The following is a 24,217-nucleotide window of genomic DNA, read 5'->3' on the forward strand; positions in this document are numbered from 1 at the left end:
AATCCTGGCACGCCATCTCGATCGTAAAAAGTAAAATTGTTTTTGAAAGGTGTGACTTCTTGCCTGGGCTTCGTCAGACTTCCCCAGACGGTGAGGAGGTGGGGAGTCTGCATCGCTAGGACTAGATCAGATACAGGAATTCCGGCTCTTTGACAAATGTAGTGGAGTGGGAAGTGGCCAGTGAACCCCAGGTAAGTAGTTAAACTGTTCTAAAATGGTTTGACTACTTACAGTGGCTGGACCCCAGGTCATGCTGCAGTGAACATGGCATTTGGGGGTCTCAAAGTATCTTCATGATCTTTCAACATCATTCAATTTGGGAGAATTGTATAGAGCCCATTGCTCACACAGACAGTGTTATAGACTGAGGCAGGCATAGGCAACCTATGGCACTCCAGAAGTTTTAGACTACATCTCCCATAATGCTCTTACAGCTGCAATGTTGGCAACATGTTGGCAAAGCATCAGGGGAAATGTAGTCCACAACACCTGGAGTGCCAAAAGTTGCCTATCCCGTGTGAATTCTCTGTAATTCTCTATACGTGAATTTTCTGCCAAAATAGCCAAACTAAAAACATAACTGACTTGGAGAAATCCATCTCATCTATTATAACCTAAAATTTGGTCAATTCAGCTTGTTCCTGACAATTCACAATTTGATGGGAGTTGATAATCAAGGTTATAGTTCAGCTACATGTTTTTGTGTTATTACCCACAAAATATCTTAACAGCACAAAATATATCTCCTGTTTTGGAATTCCATTCATCTGTATAAATCCCAAACTTAATGGTGCCAGAGGGTCCAGGACAACTCCTTAAATGGAGGATCAATGCCCAGACACTCTACAGTCTAAATGAACACTGAAACAAGTCTGGCATTGGCTCCAAGATCCGAAGAAAAGACCAAAAACTCAAAAACTAAATAATGGGTGTATCTGTCCCAGCCTCTCTGCAATGTCCTTCTGCTATGAACAATGTGGAAAATACAGGATTATTTGAGCAGGGTGCAGGACCAGAGCCCGAGGAGGCGGCCAAAGGCTGGCCAGATAAGGGGCATGTGTGGGTGTGGGAAGGTGTAGGTGTAAAACTACCACAACAAGAGGACATAGTCTTAAATTAGAGGGACAAAGGTTTAAAAATAATATCAGAAAGTATTACTTTACTGAGAGGGTAGTGGATGCATGGAATAGTCTTCCAGCTGAAGTGGTAGAGGTTAACACAGTAAAGGAGTTTAAGCATGGTGGGATAGGCATAAGGCTATCCTAACTATAAGATAAGGCAAGGGCCTAATGAAAGTATTTAGAAAATTGGGCAGACTAGATGGGCCGAATGGTTCTTATCTGCCGTCACATTCTATGTTTCTATGTTTCACTGGAGAGGAGTGTTAGGAAGGGGTGTGGTAAAGGGGGGGAAATGGGCTGTGGTATATATAGGCAGCCATTTTCCCCCCTTACCTCAGCCAGTTTAAAAATTCTGGCATGGTGACAGCTTTCCTTGGCTGTTATCAGTGCTAGTTGGTCAGCCTGATGGATATTGAGGCCATTCCTACTGCCCTCAGGGCCGAGGCCCTGATTGACGGTGGCCGGCGGGGTTCCGGTCCTCGTTCTCGGATGCTACCTGGACCCATTACGGTAAGGCATAGGGGGAGTGTTGGACCTTTGAACAAACGTTCTGAGGTTTTCACTCGGAAGACGATTGGCCTCCTGTGCCTCTTATGGTTTTGGGAAGCATTGGGGTGTTCGCCATCACGGTTTCAGCAAAGTTGTCTGGCTTGAGCTTCTAGTTCAAATTAACCAGGGTGCCAGGTGTCACGAAGGACTACATGGTCATCTTGGGTATGCGGGGTTAGAGGAAGGGGCCTAGGATGGCTGATTCTCGTCGGCCGGTATTGGGGGCTCTGCTGTTGCGGATTTTGTTGGTTCTGCCGCAGGTGTGCTTTACCGACTTTGAGGAGTTACTATGTCATGTTGCATTTACCTTTGCATTTTTCGGTGTCTTGCGGGTGGGAGAACTGGTTTGTCCTAGTGAGCGGGTTCTGGGGAGTATTTGGTTTCAGGATGTCTCCTGTGCAGAAGGACTGGTACGTTCTTTGTTACAACGGTCCAAGACCGATGTTTTCGGCCGGGTGACTTGGGTTTCACTTTACGGGATTCCGAGGTCCATAGCGTGTCTGGTTGCATGTAACCAGCGCTACTGTGCCATTTGCCTGCGGGCTCCAGGCCCGTTCCTGATTCACGCAGATGGGGGTCTCAGGAGCACATGGGAAGAAGGAAGGTTGGGTCTGATCCCTCCCCTAATCTCTGGTAAATGGTTTGGAAAAATGGAGGTGCCCACTGAGCCAAAGGCCGGCTAGTGGTTGGCATTGTGGTATGGTAATGCCAAGTTGGAAGACAGTTGGTGGTTAAGACGAGATGGGAAGACAGGCCCCATGAGGATTTGGGATTATCGGTTGGACGAATTGGCAAGGGCTAGTTAAGTTAAATATAATATATATAAATATTATATTATGTTAATATGTTAAGTTATGATTAACGATATTTGTTCAAGTGTAAATAAAGCTGTGGCCTATTTTATACCACAATTATGTCTCAGGTTTTTATTGTAAAGAGGGAGGTTGAATGGGGAATTTGGTGTCGCACTACACGGTACCCACCACCTACACACAAGATAATGAGGACCTCACTAGAGATAATATCTAAAAGGAACAGTGGTACAGTTGTTGCCCACCTGGAAAAAGAGCGCACAGATGACTTTCTAAATGCGGAAAGCACTGTACATTTTTAATGTGTCATAAACTGGGGTATTGTGAAGGTCATTGCCAAGAATGCAGGTGAATGACCTGGCTAGAACACCCTTTCGACAAGGAAAAATATTACCCACATTCTGTTTTTACTATGTGTACCCAACCCTGAAAGACACAGAGAAATATTCAAAGCTGGCACAACATATGTGCCCAGAGCAAACATATTGCAATGGCACAGGAAGTGGTTGTAAAAAAACACAAATCAGGTGAACTTAAGGAATCTGAGGGCAGCCTCACACTCCTGTGTTGCCTAGTACCCAAGAGAGTAAGATCTGGATTTTGGTATGTGCTACAGAGATTTTGTAGTTGAGGTGATGATGGTCATTCCAAAATATAAATCACTCAACAGCAACCTATCAAAAGAAATTGTATGTCTTCCAGTTGGCCCCAGTTTTGTCCTACATCCAAACATGGTGGCCCACAACCTTACATTTTCTCCCAAGACCTATAGATATGAACACAAAGCAAATCGGCAGCTAAAGTCCGATGGAAAATGTATAGTAGGAAGTTTATATCTGTTTTTTTAGAAACAAAATTGTAGGATGTGTTCATTGAAAAACATTATTTTTGGTTTATATCATAATAAAGCTAAGATTCCATTTACCTTCTGGATTTGAGTTGAATGAACGAGATTGAATAGAATAGCGAAACATTCAAAGCAAAACACGACACAGACAACTGGTATTGTAATAGTTAACCTACTGCTGGAAAACCAGAAAACAATTAGAAACATCCTCTTTAACAAGGACTCTGTCGCCATCTGCTGTTCTTTTTAACTGTTACCATGTGAAATATAACAATATTAAAGTCTAACGTACACTATAAAACCTGAAGGTTTTTTTTCATGATTGGTTTACGTGAATAATTATGATGTGACTAAAGCTTCCCTTATGGAAAGTCACAGCAACAGAGCAAACAAAACCGAAAAAAAAAAAGAAAAGAAAAAAACAGTAGCGCCATGTCCTTGAACAGCTAATGCAATATGAAGAATACACAGACAGATCTTAGAAGCTTGGAGACCACTTTAGATGCACTCAGTCTCTTTTAAAATACCATCTCTTTGAACAAGTAGAATATCAAACTATTATTATTCGAGATGTGAGTATATATACATACCAGCTGCCATTATGCAATTAATGTATTTGGAATCTAAACCCAGGTGAAAATGTACAGGATTTCTAGCATATAAAAGATTCAATTTGTCGATAAAATGGTAAAGTTCTTGACTCAGAAAGGATTGTTGTCTCCTCCTTTCTATTTCAGAACTGAGATTGAGATTTTAGACAAGGTGTAAAATTATGGGCAGTTTTATGACCGCAGTTATGTTTGTATATATGAGTCACCTTTGTTTGATGTAGCTCATCAGTAAAGCTAGCTTTATTACAAACATGCTACCTGTTCTACAGAAGGAGTAACAATGCCATCTTATGGCCTTCTTCGGTTTCACTTTTCTGAAGTCTAGTGAGATATCAGAAACAGATATGTGAAACTCAATAAATATGCCTTTCTTGAGTTTCACATGACCTGTGACCTTCTGTGCTATATATGATACACTGGCATTTATTTTCACTTGAAGGAGTTACAATTAATCTTATCATAACGTACGGATAAAAAATACATAAATTATTAAAAATGGATAATCATTGCGTTTCTTGTAAACATCTGCACAGTTCACCCTCAAAGTGATAGGGAAGTATGACTGATTATACTTGGGGCAGCACCAAACCTAGTTTTTGTAAGGGGAAAACATTCATTTGCAGTAGTTTAGAAACACTAAGATTCTTTTTATCGATGGGAGGGTGGTAAGCCAAAATATTATGGGGGGAAATAAAGTGCATTGATTCTATAATCTGATTATATATAATCTATATATTCAGTTCTGCAGAGTTCCTCGCCCCTTAATTGTAGCTGTTTGGAGAAGCTTACTTGAGAGCATCTAAACATGCCAAATAAAATGGGGCAAGTGTGAAATCTGCCCTGTTTCAGCAGATTTTGTGCATGTCTAGACTTTTAAGAAGGAAGTTCCATTTCGTAAGCAGAGCCGGGTGCCCATGGGTGAAGGCACTGAAGTGGGGGTTCAGTGCCCACATAATGTAAGTGTATAATATTATCCTTTTCTCTCCCCCAATAGCCCCAGTGACTGCCTGGAGGGATATCCTCGAATATATAATTAATATTATAATGCCAGGGAAACCCAGTGGAGAGGAAACTTTTTGACACAGAGCATGATGCTGCCTGTCACTAAAGGTTTTATTAACTCCTACAGCACATCCCCACCATCTTCTTTAAAGTGCTCAGTCATTCTGTAGCTGAGACCTGAGATAGAGTCATGCTGTGGATAGTTGAAAAGTTGTGAAGCGTCAAACTGCAGGACTGGGGCTGTGACTCTGATGACTGGTCTGATTTCAATCTATTTAAATCTGTAATGATTGTTGATTGTGTTATCCATGTCAGCTAGTTCTTGGGTCCATATTACCACTCCAGATTAATTTTTCTGCCCGCTGCAAAGGTAATAAGGAGCCTATCGGTATATTGATGCTTTATCCCTGTGTAAACTGAGAGCTAATAAAGGAGATCACATGTTTCATAACAGCAGCAATATTTACTAGAAAGCTAAAGTTATCATAGTAGAAGCACTACTGAAGATTAGATCATGAGAGGGAGAGCTAAGATGGGGCAGGTGGTCCCGCCACTCCACAAGCAGCCTGGCAGGCTTCAACCTATCAGGGCCATGCAGGGAGCGCTTCCAAAGCAATTCCTGTACAGTCTTAGTGCCTGCTGCGTGTCTAATGATGCACTCACTCTGTGCTGCCCGGGAACAGTTGCCTGGTGGCCCCAAGTGTGGGACACCAGGTAACTAAAGTGGGACGGTGGGACAGCACCTGAAAATCATGACTGTGCCTCAAACAGTGGGGCAGGTGCATGGGCGTCCGCAGGAATTTTTCCAGGGGGGGGGCATAAATGTAATGACATCTATGCTTGGCCCCTTTTTGACAGTGTCATGAAGGGGAGGGGCATAGTGATTATCACATAAAGCCAGGGTGAATAGCGTTTTCACAACTATGGTGTCAGGAATACATGTTTGTATTCCTGACACTATAGTGTTGTTTTAAGCAAATTAAAGGAACATTCTGGTCACCATAACAACTTCATCTAAATGAAAATGCTATGATGCCAGGAAGCCCCTGGGTGCTCTTTTCTTTAAGGAGTTAAACCGTTCTCAAATGGTTTGACCCCATAGGCTTCCTCCAGCTCCAGGTCCCTCAGTGGTATTTGGCATCTGAAACGGAGTGCCAGGAAGTGCAGATTGACGTCAGGCATGGGTGCCGCTGATTGGCAAGAGTTGACAGTTGACGCTCTAAGCCAATCCCTAGTTCCCGGTTCATAATTATTTTTAACTTTTTTATGAATGGGGAGCTACTGATTGGCTTAGAGTGCCAGCTGACCGCTCTAGCCAATCAGCAACACCCCTACCCAGCGGCACTCTGTGCTTCCTGACACTCAGTAAATAAAAGTGAACACATTAACACTGATATTTTTTTTTACCTGGGGAGATGAGAAGGTCCAGAGTTTCCTGCCAGGCCCAGGTACCAAAGCCTTATGATGTGGTGTCCAGAATAAAGTGGAGGGTTCACTTCATTTGTCCTTCCTTCTCCAATCTCCTTTTCTTCTCCTTCATTTGACAGTCTTCTTTTTCTTTGGACACTGTCTTCTATATTTGGCTCCTTCTGCTCCTTTACCTTTCTGCTCCTTTCTGCTTATTTTGCGCCTTTCTGCTCCTTTCTCATTCTGATTCCTTTATGCTCCTTGCAGACCCTTTCTGCTCCTTCTCCTACTTTAGCTTTGTGCTCCTTGCTGTCCCTTTCTGCTCCTTCTTCAACTTTACCTTTGTGCTCCTTCTGATTATTTCTGTTCCTTTACCTTTGTGCTCCTTCTGTCCCTTCCTGCTCCTTGCAGACCCTTTCTGCCCCTGCTCCTTGCATACCCTTCCTGCTCCTTGCTGCCCCTGCTCCTTGCAGACCCTTCCTGCTCCTTGCTGCCCCTGCTCCTTGCTGACTCTTCATTTAGCCCCTCCTCCCCCATGCCCCACTTGCCTAATCTATAGGCTGCCCCCCATGACTCACTTGCCTAATCTTTAGGCTGCCGGCAGTCGCCATTTCTAAGCGCTCCGCATAACGGGCACTAAAGACCCCAAAAACTAGCAGACCCGACACCCATCGACCCAAACCACCGACGGGCACAGCGTCTGGGCATCCTGCTGCACACGCAGATGCCTTTTTTTCAGCCGTCGGGCACGAAACGCCGGAGCAAGGGGCAAGGGGCCTACCGCACACGCGACCAGTACCTCACCAGGGAGCTGACAACGTGGCTTGAACAAAGCCCGCAACCCACAGAGGTAAACTCCCCGACAGCTGCAGATATGGGACGGAGGTCCAACAAACTGACAGCAAGCACCCCCACACTTAACAGGGACAGCAGCAGCATATTGCAGCATCATTTACCCGCACAGGCCCAGGCTCCAAAGGCAAACTCACCTAGACGGTCTGAAGATGAGGACTCCACACACAGCACAACTGAGACCACTGCAGGCACCTCGGATGCACAAGCCCATAGTGCAACTACCCCAGCGACGAAAATGGACATCCAGGCCATGTTGCTGGGACTCCAAAGTAACCTGCAAATCATGTGGAAAGCAGACCTGAAGGGGTTGGCAGCGGCGGTACAGTCACTGTCGGCCCGAACACAGACCATGGAAAAAGAAGTAAAAGACCTGAGCCAAGCCCTGAACTCACTGACGGACAAAGTGGCCCAGTTACAAACTTCACAAGCCTCTGTCGTCAGACAGGTAAACATCCTCGATGATAGGGGTAGGAGGAAAAATATTAAGATCAGAGGGGTCCCAGAGTCCATACCCTTGGACGAATTACCCCACTTTGTAAGACGCTTGGTGGCCTCGCTCATCCCTAACAAGCAGGCGAAGCATTTTACGTTTGACGGGGTGTACCGTATTGCTAAACCCCAAAAGGCACCCAAGTCGGCCTCTCGGGACATAATCCTCCGCTGCCAAACCGTCACAGATAAAATAGCCCTAATAACGGCCATAAAAGGGATAACGCCATATGACTTTGAGACTCATCAAATCACGTTTTTTCAGGACTTATGCAGAGATACACTAACATGGCGTAAGAGTATGCAGACCATAACCACCACCCTACGCACAGCGGGCTTGACTTACAGATGGGCAACCCCCAGAACGATTTGGGTGACCAAAGGAGAGCAACACTACAGAATCACTAACGGGGAAGAAGGGCAGGCCTTGCTGCACACGCTGGGACTCTACAACAACACTACCGGTGAAGACGACTCGCACCCAGAACCGACTCCCTGACACATGAACTGTTCAAAGCCCAGAACTTTGGTTCCTGTTATTGCTCAAGTCTTTCTATGCTCTACTCTCCTGTTTAATGCACCATATTGAGTTATGTTTAACCTGTTTAACCTGTATACAGTCAGCTCCCTTTAACAACGTTAGGTTGTAACCAACCGGGTGCCCGTAAGGCAACGCGGCAGCGGACTGTCGCCGACCCCCCCCCCTAATGTCTCAGGGTTAAGAGACGTAGCAACCGTTGGAACACATTACACCCGAAAGGTACAAGCTTCCACTCACACAGACCTCCATTGCCATCCTAGCACATTCACCTATGCCTCTCCACGTCTAAAGGGGACAGGTGTCTTAATAGCACAACCCCGTACCAGTACCATCTCGTTATAGGTGCAACACCCTAATTTCGCACTAGACATGATACGTATAGTTTACACTGATACTGAGACCATGTCGTTCTAACTACTTAGCCTTGTACGAAAAAAATGTGTACGATCACTCTAGCCCCAATGGCAATATATATTGAATGTTGAAACGTTTTATAAGACTGCTGTTGTGGCATATTTCAAATTTGTAATATTGAACCGGCACTGAAAAATAAAGATTTACAAAAAAAAAAAAAAAAAAAAAATCTTTAGGCTGCCCCCCCATGCCTCACTTGCCTAATCTTTAGGCTGCCCCCCCCATGCCTCACTCGCCTAATCTTTAGGCTGCCCCCCCATGCCTCACTCCCCTAATATATAGGCTGCCCCCCATGCCTCACTCCCCTAATCTATAGGCTGCCCCCCATGCCTCACTCCCCTAATATATAGGCTGCCCCCCATCCCTCACTCCCCTAATATATAGGCTGCCCCCCCATCCCTCACTCCCCTAATATATAGGCTGCCCCCCCATCCCTCACTGCCCTAATATATAGGCTGCCCCCCATGCCTTACTCCCCTAATCTATAGGCTGCCCCCCATCCCTCACTCCCCTAATATATAGGCTGCTGCCTCCCCCATGCCATACTCCCCTAATATATAGGCTATTTTAACCCCCCCACCCCATCCCTCACTTACCTGATCTGTAGGCTGTCTCTGTTGCCTGCATGTCCCCTGCGGTTTCAATCAGCAGAGAGAAGCAGGGATAGATGCAGCTTCCTGTCCCTGTCTCTCTATACACAGCGCCACCTACTGGCCGGCGTCGGTATTGCAGTTCATTTTAAATCTCACACGAAAAATAGTAGAACAAGCTGAAAAATCCAGCCCTCCCCCCTGCAGACGCCCATGGGCAGGTGGGGTGCATGCTACTGCATCTCTGTATTGCAGCTCAGCGTAATCCTTTACAGTGATCCTGGCTGTGTGGGATACTCATGAGTATCTCCTTATCGTACCCAGCTCGGTGTGTTATTTCTCAGAATTTTACTCAGCTCTACCTGTGGTACGGGTATCTCTGTAGTTTACCATGCTCTCTGTATTGCACAGGTATATTTGTTTTGTGCCCAGCTCTATTTTTTTCTCTCCGTTTGTGGTATGTTTATCTGTGTATTGTGCTCAGCTCTATGCATTTTATTGATATCTGTATGACATGCCCAGCTTGTTTTATTGTATGATACTAAGATATGTAAAAGGGGTGGTTGTTCCAGGAGGGATAAGCCAAATGGCAAATGATTTAGGTAAACTAGAAAAATGGTCAGACTTGTGGCAACTGACATTTAATGTGGATAAGTGCAAGATAATGCATCTTGGACGTAAAAACCCAAGGGCAGAGTACAGAATATTTGATAGAGTCCTAACCTCAACATCTGAGGAAAGGGATTTAGGGGTGATTATTTCTGAGGACTTAAAGGTAGGCAGACAATGTAATAGAGCAGCAGGAAATGCTAGCAGAATGCTTGGTTGTATAGGGAGAGGTATTAGCAGTAGAAAGAGGGAAGTGCTCATGCCATTGTACAGAACACTGGTGAGACCTCACTTGGAGTACTGTACACAGTACTGGAGACCATATCTTCAGAAGGATATTGATACCTTAGAGAGAGTTCAAAGAAGGGCTACTAAACTTGTTCATGGATTGCAGGATAAAACTTACCAGGAAAGGTTAAAGGATCTTAACATGTATAGCTTGGAGGAAAGACGAGACAGGGGGGATATGATAGAAACATTTAAATACATAAAGGGAATCAACACAGTAAAGGAGGAGACTATATTTAAAAGAAGAAAAACTACCACAACCAGAGGACATAGTCTAAAATTAGAAGGACAAAGGTTTAAAAATAATATCAGGAAGTATTACTTTACTGAGAGGGTAGTGGATGCATGGAATAGCCTTCCAGCTGAAGTGGTAGAGGTTAACACAGTAAAGGAGTTTAAGCATGCGTGGGATAGGCATAAGGCTATCCTAACTATAAGATAATGCCAGGGACTAATGAAAGTATTTAGAAAACTGGGCAGACTAGATGGGCCGAATGGTTCTTATCTGCCGTCACATTCTATGTTTCTATGTTTCTATGTTTCTATGTTTCTATGTTTCTCTGTATTATGCTCTGCTCTCTATATTGCATGAGTACTGTACAGGGAGGAGTAAAATTTTAGGGGAGGAGTCTGGCACCCCACCATCTTAAAAGCTCACCAGCCACCACTGCCAATGATGCTGTCAGAGGAGAAGTTATACCTCTGTCAGCAAAAGGGTTAAACTTCAAAGTGAAACGCTGCACAAATAGACTCCAGGCACCATAACCACTTCAAATTATGTAAGTGGTCATGGTGCCTGGGTTAATCCTTTAATCACCAGCATGCCACAATGGGTTCTGTGTGCTGTTAAGTGATAACAATCCTCATCCTTAATGATGGCAACATAATTTATATTCTGTTTATGCACAAAACAGTAAACCGTGAAGAGTTGAAAAATAAACACATTTTAGGATGAAAATAGGCAAATACAAGGGTACTTTAATTAAAAGGTTAGAAAAGAAAATCATCTTTACATTGTTCTAGTGGAATGCTACGAAATTTGTAGATGCCATAAAAATCTTTTACATTATTACATCTGTTGTTCTTCCCCCACCTGTCAATCAAATGTCAGCATAGACATGTGCCAGAGGCCTACGCTGACATGTGAGTGTAGTATGGTTCTCCTGCCCTCGGTTACAGTGATATTCTTCTACAGCAAACATCTTACACTTGCATCTAAGGAATATAAAAATTACTGACGGCACTCTGTTCCAATGCTGATGTTCTGGCTTTGAAGAACGTGTCAGTGTCATGAGGGATGAATGCCCAACTCTGAGAAATGTTCCCAAGCAGGGCATGTCATTATTGTTATTATTATTATTTCCATTTATATAGTGTATACAGATTCCGTAGCGCTTTACAATATTATGAGAGGGGGGATTTAACTACAATTACAGGACAATTACAAGAAAACTTTCACGAACGATAGGTTGAAGAGGTTACAAGCTTAGAGTCTATGTCATATAGAAGGGTCGGTGGAATAGACACACACTGGCACAATGGAGAGGAGGTGAGTATTCAATTAAAATCTCTTAAAGCAATATAATATATATCGTAAATGACTAGAAAAAAAATGCATATTCAATGGATGAGGAGACGTTAATGAGAATTTGTTGTGACAGATTCTGATTTCAGTATTGGCAAATGGTATTTTTGGTTGTTCCGCAGCTCACTGTTTAGTGAATGTGACCCTCACTCCACTTGCATTATTGCATCTGACAGGTGTCTGCAGTTCCCTTTCTCGCTCCGAAATGTCTTTTCATGTTTGACCGTTTTCCCAAATGAGAGCCGCTGTTTTGCTGTCTACAGAAATGCAGTACAACGCAGAGCAGCTTTATTGTCATGTAGCTCAACCTGATGAATTTCTAGGTTCACAATATGAAATCCAACATGGTTAATGCGGATCTGCGCAGGGTCAGTAGAAAGGCTCGTGCTGCAGACCTCTATATAAACAGTGAGAAAAGGAAAAGCTTATCCTGTCACTTAGTGTTTGCCTGGGAACTAGAGCAGGATTAAAATGAAATACAGTACATCAATTGGTAAGGATGCTGTGTATGAGGGAACAGCAGTACCTTCTCACAGCTCACTTAACATCCTGTGCCAGACTGCTGTGATCACTAGCCGCACAACCTGGTGTATCTCTCTAGCCCTCTCACCCCACTAGGATTCTCTCTAGCCCTCTCACCCTCCTTTATAGGTTTCCAGCCCCTCTTTAACCCCTTTTATCCTGTTGCATGTCTCTCCAGCCCCCCTACCCTCCATCCCCAGGCTATCCCATACCTCAAACCTAACAGGATTGTAGCGTAGCCGAGGAGGACCACAGGAGAAGTACTGTATGGATCTGTATACTGCGTATCTTTTTGAATCAGTAGCAAGGTTATTGACTAAACCCAGAATTTTTTAGAATTAAATCTGAATGGAAAAACTAGGGAAAACATAGCTGAATTTGAAAAAGTCTCCAACTAGTCATGGCTGTTTCTTGCCTTGCTTTATCAATTTGGATTTAGTTTGTGAAAATCTGGATGCTAGTAAATAACCGAGTAAATTGCTCCCTTGGATCTAGACATCATATTTACTCATATATTTTCCATTCTGTGCCAGCACATCAGTCAGCCAAAATATACAGAAAGTTGTGTAGGCGCTTCCAATCTTAAATAAAACAGTAAACGTGAGTGTGAAAAAGGGTGTAATCCCTTAACACCTAAAGACAGAGTAAAAGAGTATAAATAAATTCACACACACTAGAAGGTACAGTATATAAATAGATATACCACCTATTGTAGATATAGATACTGTAGTTACATCTGAAAAACAAATGGAACATACATAGTGCTTTCCATATAGTAAAATATAAATAATCTATAATATATGAGGAATAAACTCACAAAGATGGAGCCTCATAGGCTCTATGTACATCACCCTTATGAAGAACTCGAGGTCCACGAATTAGAATATAAATACAAATTTATTAAATATAATGATAAAAATATTATGTATAGGGACAAAAATAAGGCAGGTATTAAAATAGAATATTGCACAGTATTGCACTGCAAATATGGCCAAAAATTAAAAGCAGTGAAAATACCACAGCATATAAACAATAAGAAATACCGCCAATAGGAAAGTCCCAATAAAAGTCCAGTAGTAGGCAAACGCGTTTTAGCCCTTGATAGGGCCTTCCTCAGTGCTGTATCACTGGAGAAACTTCAGGGTTTAAATACCCTCTTGATGTATCCAAAATAGGTCCGGCTGTGGTTCCGAAATGCCGCCGATCCCATCACTTCAGGTTTCGGCAAAATACACGTGACTTCCGGTTTGGCGTGGTCACATGATACTTTTGCGGTCCACCATGCGTTCCATACCCAAGCATGGTGGAAATTGTCCCAACAGAGTCCATATTGAAAGAGGGCATTTGCCCATACATGTTAAACAAAACACAAATAGAAAAGAAAAAAACTAAATAAAACAAGTAGTAAGCTGTGAATCAATAAATATATGTTAATATAATATGCATAAAAGATAAAACATGATGGATGAAGCAAAGTGGATATGTAGAGGGGAGGAAATGTCCAATAAAATATACACATGCAAATACAAAAGATGTGGGGATATTGTTAAAAGAATTGTTAAAATTCTAATATCTTGATAAAAAAGAATTAAATTATAAAAAATTAACTAGTTCAAAGTCTATGTTCAGACCTTTAGGGCACATGGTATCTAAAGTAAAAATCCATTTGCCCTCTAATTTGCTGAGTTCTCGGACATTGTCCTCTCCTCTCCAATTCATCCGCTTTTTCCCAATCACCATAAAACTTAAATGCTTGAATGTCAAATTGATGAGGATCAGAGCAATTCCTCAACATTCTTATGTACTGTCCTTTTGGCATATTATTAATCCAAGGTGCATAGTGACAACTGGTTGTGTCAATATAGCTATTGACTTCAACCGGTTTAAACAATGTTTTAGTTTTAATGCAAAAGTCCTCTATATAAATAACTAAATCTAAGAAACTGACATGAAAAGTGCTATGTTTACTAGTTAGCGTGATATTTCTGGAATTATTATTTAAAAACTTTAAAAATAGAGTAAGGTGCTGTTCTCCCCCCTTCCAGATAAAAAAATATCATCTATATATCTGGATAGAGGACCAAGTTCGCACTCCAAGGTACATCCCCTGAGAGGAAAGATTCCTCCCAGAAGGACATAAATAAATTAGCGTAGCCCGGTGCGAACTTGGTCCCCATCGTAGTCCCAATCAATTGTAAAAAATAAGAGCCCTCAAACCAAAAAAAATGATTCTGTAGAATGAGTTGAATACCCTCTATAATGAAATCTCTTTGAGTCTCAGTAACCAAACTATCTGATAAAAAATGTCTAACAGAGTCACACCCCAGATCATGCTGGATAATAGTATACAAACTATTTACATCACAGGTTACCAATCTGTAACCCTCCTCCTATGTTATATGTTGTAATTCTCTAATAAGATGGGAAGAATCCTTAAGGTAAGTTGGTTGTGAGGTAACAACTGGTTGGAACAATCTGTCTATGTATTCAGACAACCGACTCAGTAGGGAATTCACCCCAGCGACTATCGGTCTGCCCGATCATGGTGACACTTCCCTTTTAAGTTTTATGGTGATTGGGAAAAAGCGGATGAATTGGAGAGGAGAGGATAATGTCCGAGAACTCAACAAATTAGAGGGCAAATTGATTTTTACTTTAGATACCATGTGCCCTAAAGGTCTGAACATAGACTTTGAACTAGTTAATTTTTTATAATTTAATTCTTTTTTATCAAGATATTAGAATTTTAACAATTCTTTTAACAATATCCCCAAATCTTTTGTATTTGCATGTGTATATTTTATTGGACATTTCCTCCCCTCTATATATCCACTTTGCTTCATCCATCATGTTTTATCTTTTATGCATGTTATATTAACATATATTTTTTATTGATTCACAGCTTACTACTTGTTTTATTTTGTTTTTTTCTTTTCTATTTGTGTTTTGTTTAACATGTATGAGCAAATGCCCTCTTTCAATATGGACTCTGTTGGGACAATTTCCACCATGCTTGGGTATGGAACGCATGGTGGACCGCAAAAGTATCATGTGACCACGCCAAACCGGAAGTCACGTGTATTTTGCCGAAACCAGAAGTGATGTGATCGGCGGCATTTCGGAACCACAGCCGGACCTATTTTGGATACATCAAGACGGTATTTATACCCTGAAGTTTCTCCAGTAATACAGCACTGAGGAAGGCCCTATCAAGGGCTGAAACGCATTTGCCTACTACTGGACTTTTATTGGGACTTTCCTGTTGGCGGTATTTCTTATTGTTTATATGCTGTGGTATTTTCACTGCTTTTACTTTTTGGCCATATTTGCGGTGCAATACTGTGCAATATTCTATTTTAATCCCTGCCTTATTTTTGTCCCTATACTTAATATTTTTATGATTATATTTAATAAATTTGTATTTATATTCTAATTCGTGGACCTCGAGTTCTTCATAAGAAGCTTACCGAGAGCCTGGGCAGGCACCCAAGGGTGATGTACATAGAGCCTATGAGGCTCCATCTTTGTTAGTTTATTCCTCATATATTATAGATTATTTACATTTTACTATATGGAAAGCACTATGTATGTTCCATTTGTTTTTCAGATGTAACTACAGTATCTATATCTACAATAGGTGGTATATCTATTTATATACTGTACCTTCTGGTGTGTGTGAATGTATTTATACTCTTTTACATCAGTCAGCCAGCCCATTGTGTTTGCATGTTTACATATATGACAGATTTATAAGTCGTACAGTTCATGCATTAACATTAGATGTTATGGTGTGAGCAACCAAGCTACTTTATATTCATCAGTCAAGATCATGGACCGCTTCTGTTCTCAATAATGACTTATTGACTCCTACCTGAGGCAGTCTGAAACTAACAAGCTACAGATGATGATCTGTCCTTTATTTCGACACAAATACATTTTTATATAGTGGGTTAAAACTGAGAGCTTGAAGAACTTGGACATTTGAACCGTCATAAACATATTTGATAAATGACAAATGAGTAGAATGTTTACTAAATTATGTCACCTAACTTTCAGTGTATGCCCATCAGCCTAACAGATCGTGGAATAAGTAGTGTATGAAACAAATCGCTCTATTTAATAGTGCGGCTGGTGACACAAACTTGTCTGGTAGAAAATAGAGCCAAAAGGAAATCTCGATGACCCCGACACTGGCAGAGATATGTCAGGACATATCCCAGTCTATTTATATTATGTGCTGTCCTCTAAAGCCATGCTGCTGATGTTGTCTGGGATCTTAATAAAACCATGCCCAGAAACAAGCACATGCTGCTCAGTCAGTCATTTAATGCAATCCCAACACACTGCCATACTAATAAAGTTCTGTAACCCAGCATCCTTTGCTGATAGTCACCAGTGTAACATCATCCACTCCTCCAAGTGGCCTGACAGAGAAATCAACGCTTATCTTTCTTTCTATAATAGGCGGCTGCATCTGCCACGCCCAACCCTCCCCCCCCCCCCCCCCCCATCGACTCTGGAATTCAGCCCCCAAAGCCTGCCATTAGAAATGCCTATACATACGTAGGTATCAGTGGTTTAGTGCACTTATAATTGTGCCCAATTTGGGCATTTCCACTTAGGGGTGTACTCACTTTTGTTGCCAACAGTTTAGACATGAATGGCTGTGTGTCGAGTTATTTTGAGGGGACAGCAAATGTACACTGTTTATATGGGCTGTACACTTACTACTTTACATTGTAGCAGATTGTCATTTCTTCAGTGTTGTCACATGAAAAGATATAATAAAATATTTACAAAAAAGTGACTTGTGTGAGATACTGTATATCCCACCCTTTGACAGGTATCATGGTAACAATATAATCAATGTTGTTAACTTCATCTGTCATTGGTTTTAATGTTGTGGCTGATCAGTGTATGTATCTATATATTTCTGAACACGATACCCGTGATGATATACATTATTATTATTATTATGATATTTATAAAGCGCCATCAAATTCCGCAGCGCTTTACAATGGGTGGACGAACAGACATGTAGTTGTAACCAGACAAGTTGGACACACAGGAACAGAGGGGTTGAGGGCCCTCTAGAGAGAGTGGGGTAAAATAATACAAAAGGTAAGGATAGCATTAGACTAGTGACAGTTGCAGAAGAGGAATCAGTCAGGAGCTATTAACAGTTTAATTGATACGCTTTTATGAAGAAGTGGGTTTTTAACAATTTTTTGAAGGAGTGGAGACTGGGTGAGAATCTAATGGAGGAGGGAAGCGAGTTCCACAGGAACAGTGCAGCCCTCGAGAAATCTTGAAGGGGAGCATCAGTGGTAGGAGTACAGACAGAAGATAAACGTAAGTCTTCAACAGATCGTGAAGGGGTACGTGAAGGGGTACTAACTAAAACACAAATTGTCTGGAATTTATCAGGGAACTGCAAATACTGGATCAAAGTAGATGAGCTTAAAACAAAGCTGACTTGGAATTTGACGTTCCCTGGTGAATTCCCAACAAGATGTGGTTTTATGAATATCCCAGTATGTTTATCCACTGTGATAGGCCAGCAGATGTGAAAATTATGATTTTATTGCTTTGGTTAGTGAATTCTCAGAACAGTCTACAAGCTCTGCAAATATTGAGTGCTATAGCCCCTGAAGAAAATCACAGCACATCAACTTACTGTAAAGGTACCCTGCTTGTGATAATTAAAGAAGCAAAATATATGGATTCATTCATTTTAATGCAGTGAATTGAGAAAGGATTAGCAAATTCTCAAAATTCTCAACTAAGGTTTAGTCGCAACTAAATTTTGCAATTCTGTTTTCAATTCTCTACAATTCATTGTTTAGTGAAAAAAAACTCCACCATGTTTAAATTATCACGTTTTCCCAACCAATTCAATTTTATTTTTTATTATTTTTCTGTATCTGTACTTGTTACAACATTGCACTTAATAAATACATTATGACTTTTGGAACTGCAGCACAAAACTAGATTTTTTTTTTTTATTCCTAACATTTAACTTGCAAAATCGGGGTTAAAAAAATTAATATCCACTGTAGACCGTTATGCTTTGAATTCCCGTTTTAGTAAATATCCCTGTTTTAGTTCATAAAATTATTTTTATTTTTTTTTAAAGAGTTTTCTATGGGTTCTATGCTGCATAGTGCTCACACTCTTAAATGGGCATCTTATTCAAACCTGAAAAATATTGTAATTTATTTATTTACTCAGTACAGATGAAACAGTAAAAGGATTAAAAAAAAAAAAAAGAAATAAAAAAAAAAAAATCTTTTTGGAGTTCCAGCAGTAAACGAGTTAAGAAAACATGCAACGGGGACCAAATGTACAGGTATCAAGGATGGTTTAATTTCTTGGAGCTATTTGGGCAGCTACACAGTCATACACATTATAATTGGTGTAGTTAGTGACAAGCTGAGATTATCTCCATCTGTTTAAACACCAGCTGTGTGTTTATACTGTGCAGGTCTAGCTCAGCCATGCCACTGCTTTATAGCAATATTAAATTTGACCTGTGATTTCAGCCTTCGCTTACCACTGCTTTCAACAGAGATCTTATTCTGAACAACAAATTCTAGAAATAGCACGTCAAGCTGCTGTAGGGGTTCTGAATGCCATGGGCTGCTGCCTATTACATTAATCTGATATCCAGCTGCACACAGGATATGGTCCATTTTAAGCACTATTATATTGTAACAGTACAATTCGACAGGAAATATAGCAACAGGGCAAAGCACACACAGAAAGTAGGATTTTTGTCTAATAAAGATTCTTGGGTTATTTAACTAAAGGTTAAATAAAAATGCCATATACATGGAGTATAATGTGTTACACTCTGGAGAACTCACTATGTGGGTATTGAGATGGGGTGGGGAGCATTGAGGTGTGTTGGTCAAGGTTCATCAACTCTAAATCACACACCACACAGAACAGAAGTCCTCATCTTACCAAAACATCATTACAAATTGTCCTTCATTTACAAATCAGATATGTGTTATGCTTTAGGCATCCCCAGAAAAAGTCAGGTAATGGTCCCATTAAAATGGAGAAGTGGGTCTTTATTCTGTTTCATGTCACTCGTGAATACATTATAGAATATAGAAAATAGGAATTTGTATCTACAGCTCTTTAATCCTTTGAAAGAAACGCAACATGGGGGGGTAGGAAATAGGCAAGGATTGGACCTCTTTCATCCATCCTTCCAAGCTATATGGGTCTCCTGCACATCAAGCTGTTCCGCATTCTTTGAATGTTTCTTAAACTTGCCTTTCTTCAATAAATAAAGATCACTCCACCGCCACGAGCCCAGACCGAGCCTATACACAGCGTGTGGGCACCAGGGCCGGCGACACGTGGCCCATCGAAAAAGGCGGCGGAGCACTCACGGCAACAGCGGACTCTGCTTGAAGCAACTGAGCAGAGCTCCGACTGCGGCACAGACCTCATGCAGCGTCTGGATGCACTATTCAACAACTTCTGGGAGAAGCTCCAGCGGCGCGCACAGCGCACCAAGACAAAGCAACAGGATCCCATGGTCCCAAGAGAGAGGAGCTATGGGCGGCCGGGCGAGAGGGGGACTCCCTCGGGTGCAGCACCAGACCAAAAGCTGACACTCACCCGGGCTGAAGGCCAAGAGGGCCCCACATAGGCGGAAACACAAGCGGCAATCAACCTACAGACCTCCCGCCACCCCCACGAGGGGGAGACACTCGGGCAACGTATGCCACCGAGTCTCAGGCCAGAAGACGCAGGCCTACACATCAGCTTGGGGCAGGAGGGACACCCCCACCACCGGCCGAGCGTCAGCACCTCCTCTGGATCAGCCGGAGAGCCTCAGCCGCATTCCCACAGAGGGAATAGGATAAATGGCGACTCACCTCAAACTCTCTTATGACCCACATACGCTACACCATGGGTCCAGATGCAAGTGCCGGTGACCGCTGCTTACCAGTTTGATTTCATGTGCTGACAAATGCTTTTTGCCAACCATTGCATACCTTACTTACGCTTGTTCATATTAGCCTTCCATTAGTTAAGCATAGAGCGCTAGATGTTTAGTCTTATCACTGAACAATCACACAGTTAATGATATCGCATCAGCATGAATAGACCTTGAGATTAGCGATATTGTGTCCGTTACACTCATAGTAAACCACGAATGACAGAATGTCACTCAGATTTAATGCCTAGTCAGCCTGTTATGTAACGATAACTTCCAAGCAACTTAATGTATAACTGTAGATGAAGAAAAACTTATCTGATATTTGTATGTAGCACTACACCTTTTGTTATATTAATGTATAACTGTGCCCATGCCTTGCTAAAACTAGGCATCTACTGCCAAATGGTGATTTTTGTATTGCACTGAGTGCTCAAGGCCTAGCCTGTAAGCCACGTGACGCCTAGGAGTACTGATTTATCTGTATAGCTACTGATATATATATGCATGACCTGTACTGTCCACAGCCTAGGTATTTTGGCAAGCAACAGAGAAGTACTCCTAGATATGTCACATCATCATACAAAACGATTCTGAACTAGCTACTTTAACTTCTTACAGCTTAAAGTAACTAAGCATGTCTATATTAAAAATTGTGCTTGATATACATATGTCCCGCATGTAAAGCGGAGGAATAGCCTGAGGACTGCTTTTGGGGCACCTCAAGCCTGCCTGTATCATTTTCATGTACTGCAAAAAAATTAAATAAAAAAAAATAGATCACTCCCCTGCCTGAATTAAAAAAAAAAACAAAAAAAAAAAAAACCTTATTATGTTGGTATAACCCAATGAAAACATGCATTAATTATTTATTTTTTGGAGGTATGTGTGTGTATATATATATATATATATATATATATATATATATATATATATAAATATATAAACAGCAGATCTATTGTCTGCAGCCTTTGCAAGCCCTACTCATCTTCCTCAACCCAGACTTTCTGTGGCTGTCCAATCGCATACTCCCAAATGCAGTTAATTGAGAAATATTTGCAAGGCAGGAGCTTTTGGGCAATTGCTGCCTCTTAAATTTATCTCCAGTGAGCTAAACAACCAGGCAGTAACAGGACCAGTTGTCTGCTTGACAACCAAGGGGGGTGTATGAAGGTTAGTTAATAAAACTGCCTATGTCTAGTGACATCGTCACGAGAGACGCACACTCTTCAGACAAAGCACTTCAGCATGCTTAAGTGCTTTCTATATGTGGAGTGATCTTCTCTTTGAAGTGAGACTCGAGGTTAAAAAGGTATACTTTTAATGCACTTGAAAAAAGGCTGTTAGAATAGACATAACCTTAATACTAGATATTACAAAGATCAAATAAAATAGTGTGCTGAAATAAGTATGGTAGTAATTTCCCCCAGCTGTCACCAGTGTCGGGTCTCTAGACATTCCGACAAAGCTCTTAGTACTTTCGTCAAGATACTCATCTATGACTGCCTCCTGGGTTTTTGAGCAAACCAATTTGTTCGCATTACTGACCGTGGTACCGGGAAGGTAGTACAGTGACGAGTAGTATTGAGTGCTATTCCGACCGGGGTTGTATATACATACACACTTTTACAAAGCTCTCTGCACTTCCGTCAGCATACTTACCTGATGGTAGTAAGTGACGAGCAGTATTGAGCTCCATACCGTTTGTGGTGCCAACCATCTGGTACTATAGCCACTCTCTGCCAGTACTTACTTTTTATACCAGCAAGTTCTTTCAAACCCTTTCTAAACCTCTCTTTCCTATGACTAAATGCCCATGAAGGCATTTTTTCCTACTTTGTAGCAATCCTAAGGCTTTGATTTGTATCTCTATGGCGCTCTCTCAGCTATCACCCTATGCTGGACTAGATATTACCACACTCCGTATCTAGCCAACAAAACTTCTGTAGCATTGAGAACTATTAGGATCAATAGGATTTCTATGATCCGTGCAATAGTTATCCCTCTATACGGACCCCCCAAAGTATCTTGGTGTGGTGCCAAGGGCTACACTGCTTACCGTAGCACCTGTGAAATTTCTGAGACCGCTAGACTCACTTGTACGGATCATCCCCATTGTAACACAGTATCTATAACGATACATTATTACAGTGACCACCTCAGGATAACTTGGTTAACTTCCTGTAGCGCTAGAGATTCACTAAGTGATTTCCTACTGAGGCTTGGACACTTCCTGTAGCGCTAGAGATTCACTAAGTGATTTCCTACTGAGGCTTTGACACTGGCTAATAGTTTGGCTATAAGGTCTGGACCACAGGGATTCTCAGAGGTATATCCTCATCCCGGTCCATCCAGACTACCTGTACTGGAACCGACAAACTATTTGAATGGTTGTCACTACAAGCTTACCATTTTAGTGAGAGATTTAACTATTATGGGAGTATTGGTGTAGTGGATCACACTTATCGTGGCAACACATCTTCTGCTACACTTTGTGTCTTTTTGTCCTCCCAACCCTCCCCCATTCGTTTTCCTGTTTCCCACCTCACCCCCTAGGTACACGCCTCCATAGGTGTTATATCCATTACTCTGGCTACCAGCTACTAGTTAGCCACGATACACTGGATTAAATACACTGGGGACAGTTTACCTTAGGAACGTTTTTCTGTTACTCATTAAAATATTGATTTTTAAACGTTTTATATTCTAGAGCACATTATTTTGAATAATTGTGACACTTGACGTTGGGAACGTCCCTTGTGATACCAATATTCACTTTTGTGTTTTCATTCTTTAGGACAGTGTTCTCTCTCTTTGTTCTTGTTCAAACTTTTGAGGGTTACCCCCTCTCTGTCCAGTTACATCATAATTATCGTATGGGCCAACCCATTTTCCTATCACTATCCTCACGATACACCTAACAGTACAGGATTTAGGGATTACCCAGGTGTGTCCAAGATGTTTAAAACACACCTTAGACTCCAAGGTGATTTTTTTTTTCTTCTCTAAACCCCTTAGACACTCGCGAGTAATCCCTAAATCCTGCACTGTTAGGTGTGCCTTGAGGAGAGGGTGGAGGAGCACTGGTATAGGGAATACAAAGCGACTGGGTCAGTGACATTAAAATATTCTCTAACAGTTTCCTTACAAGCTTGTATAGCATAAGCAATCTACTATGACATAGAATAATCTACTAGAAAATAAATTTCAAAAATTCACTTTTTTTTTTATATTTAATCATACTATGCTGACACAAGGGCTAAACACTGGACCAAAACAGATTTCCACTGTTTTTATCTAGTCAGATGTTTACAAAAGCTGCCCGAATCCCTGTATAACAGATGGGCAGTGATAGAATTCGGTTAGTGTTTTGAGTCAGCATTGAACAGAATTGTCAGAGATTATGTATGTATGTCCTTGTAGAACACAATGAATGTCCGCAGAGCAGAGAAATAAAATATACTATGATCCTTTATTATATCTGCATAATACATTCACTCTTTTAAAATAAAATACCAGTTCTAAGCAAATGTGGAAACTACAAGACTGGCATTACAAATCATTATACAGGATATAAATTTTACAAGGCTACACAAACAAAAACAACAAAAAAATGCATTGCGAACAGCTAGGATTTTATTTTGGGATTCTTTTTCTTCAGTAAATAACGAGCGGTGGCTGACCGTTCTTATTAACCTTGTCAGTGCTTAGACGTTTGCAAGAAGAACCAGATAGCAAATTAAATAAAATGATAATAAAAACGTTATACTCGTGGCAAGGATCAATACAAAACCACAAAATGACCTCTGAAGAATAGATGATGCTTGTGTTTGGTTTCTAGAAATTATTTTATTATGAGAAGTTCACAAAAATTATATTCCCGTATTTGACAAGTGATAAACCTAACTGGCCTAGTCAACAGCTTGAATCACACACAATTAAAGACAATATCCTCAGGCATGCCATATCTGTGGCCTGAAACTAGCCCACACTTGATAGATACATTTCAACTTGAAAT

This window comes from Pelobates fuscus, chromosome 9 (assembly GCF_036172605.1).
Source record: "Pelobates fuscus isolate aPelFus1 chromosome 9, aPelFus1.pri, whole genome shotgun sequence".
NCBI lineage: Eukaryota > Metazoa > Chordata > Amphibia > Anura > Pelobatidae > Pelobates > Pelobates fuscus.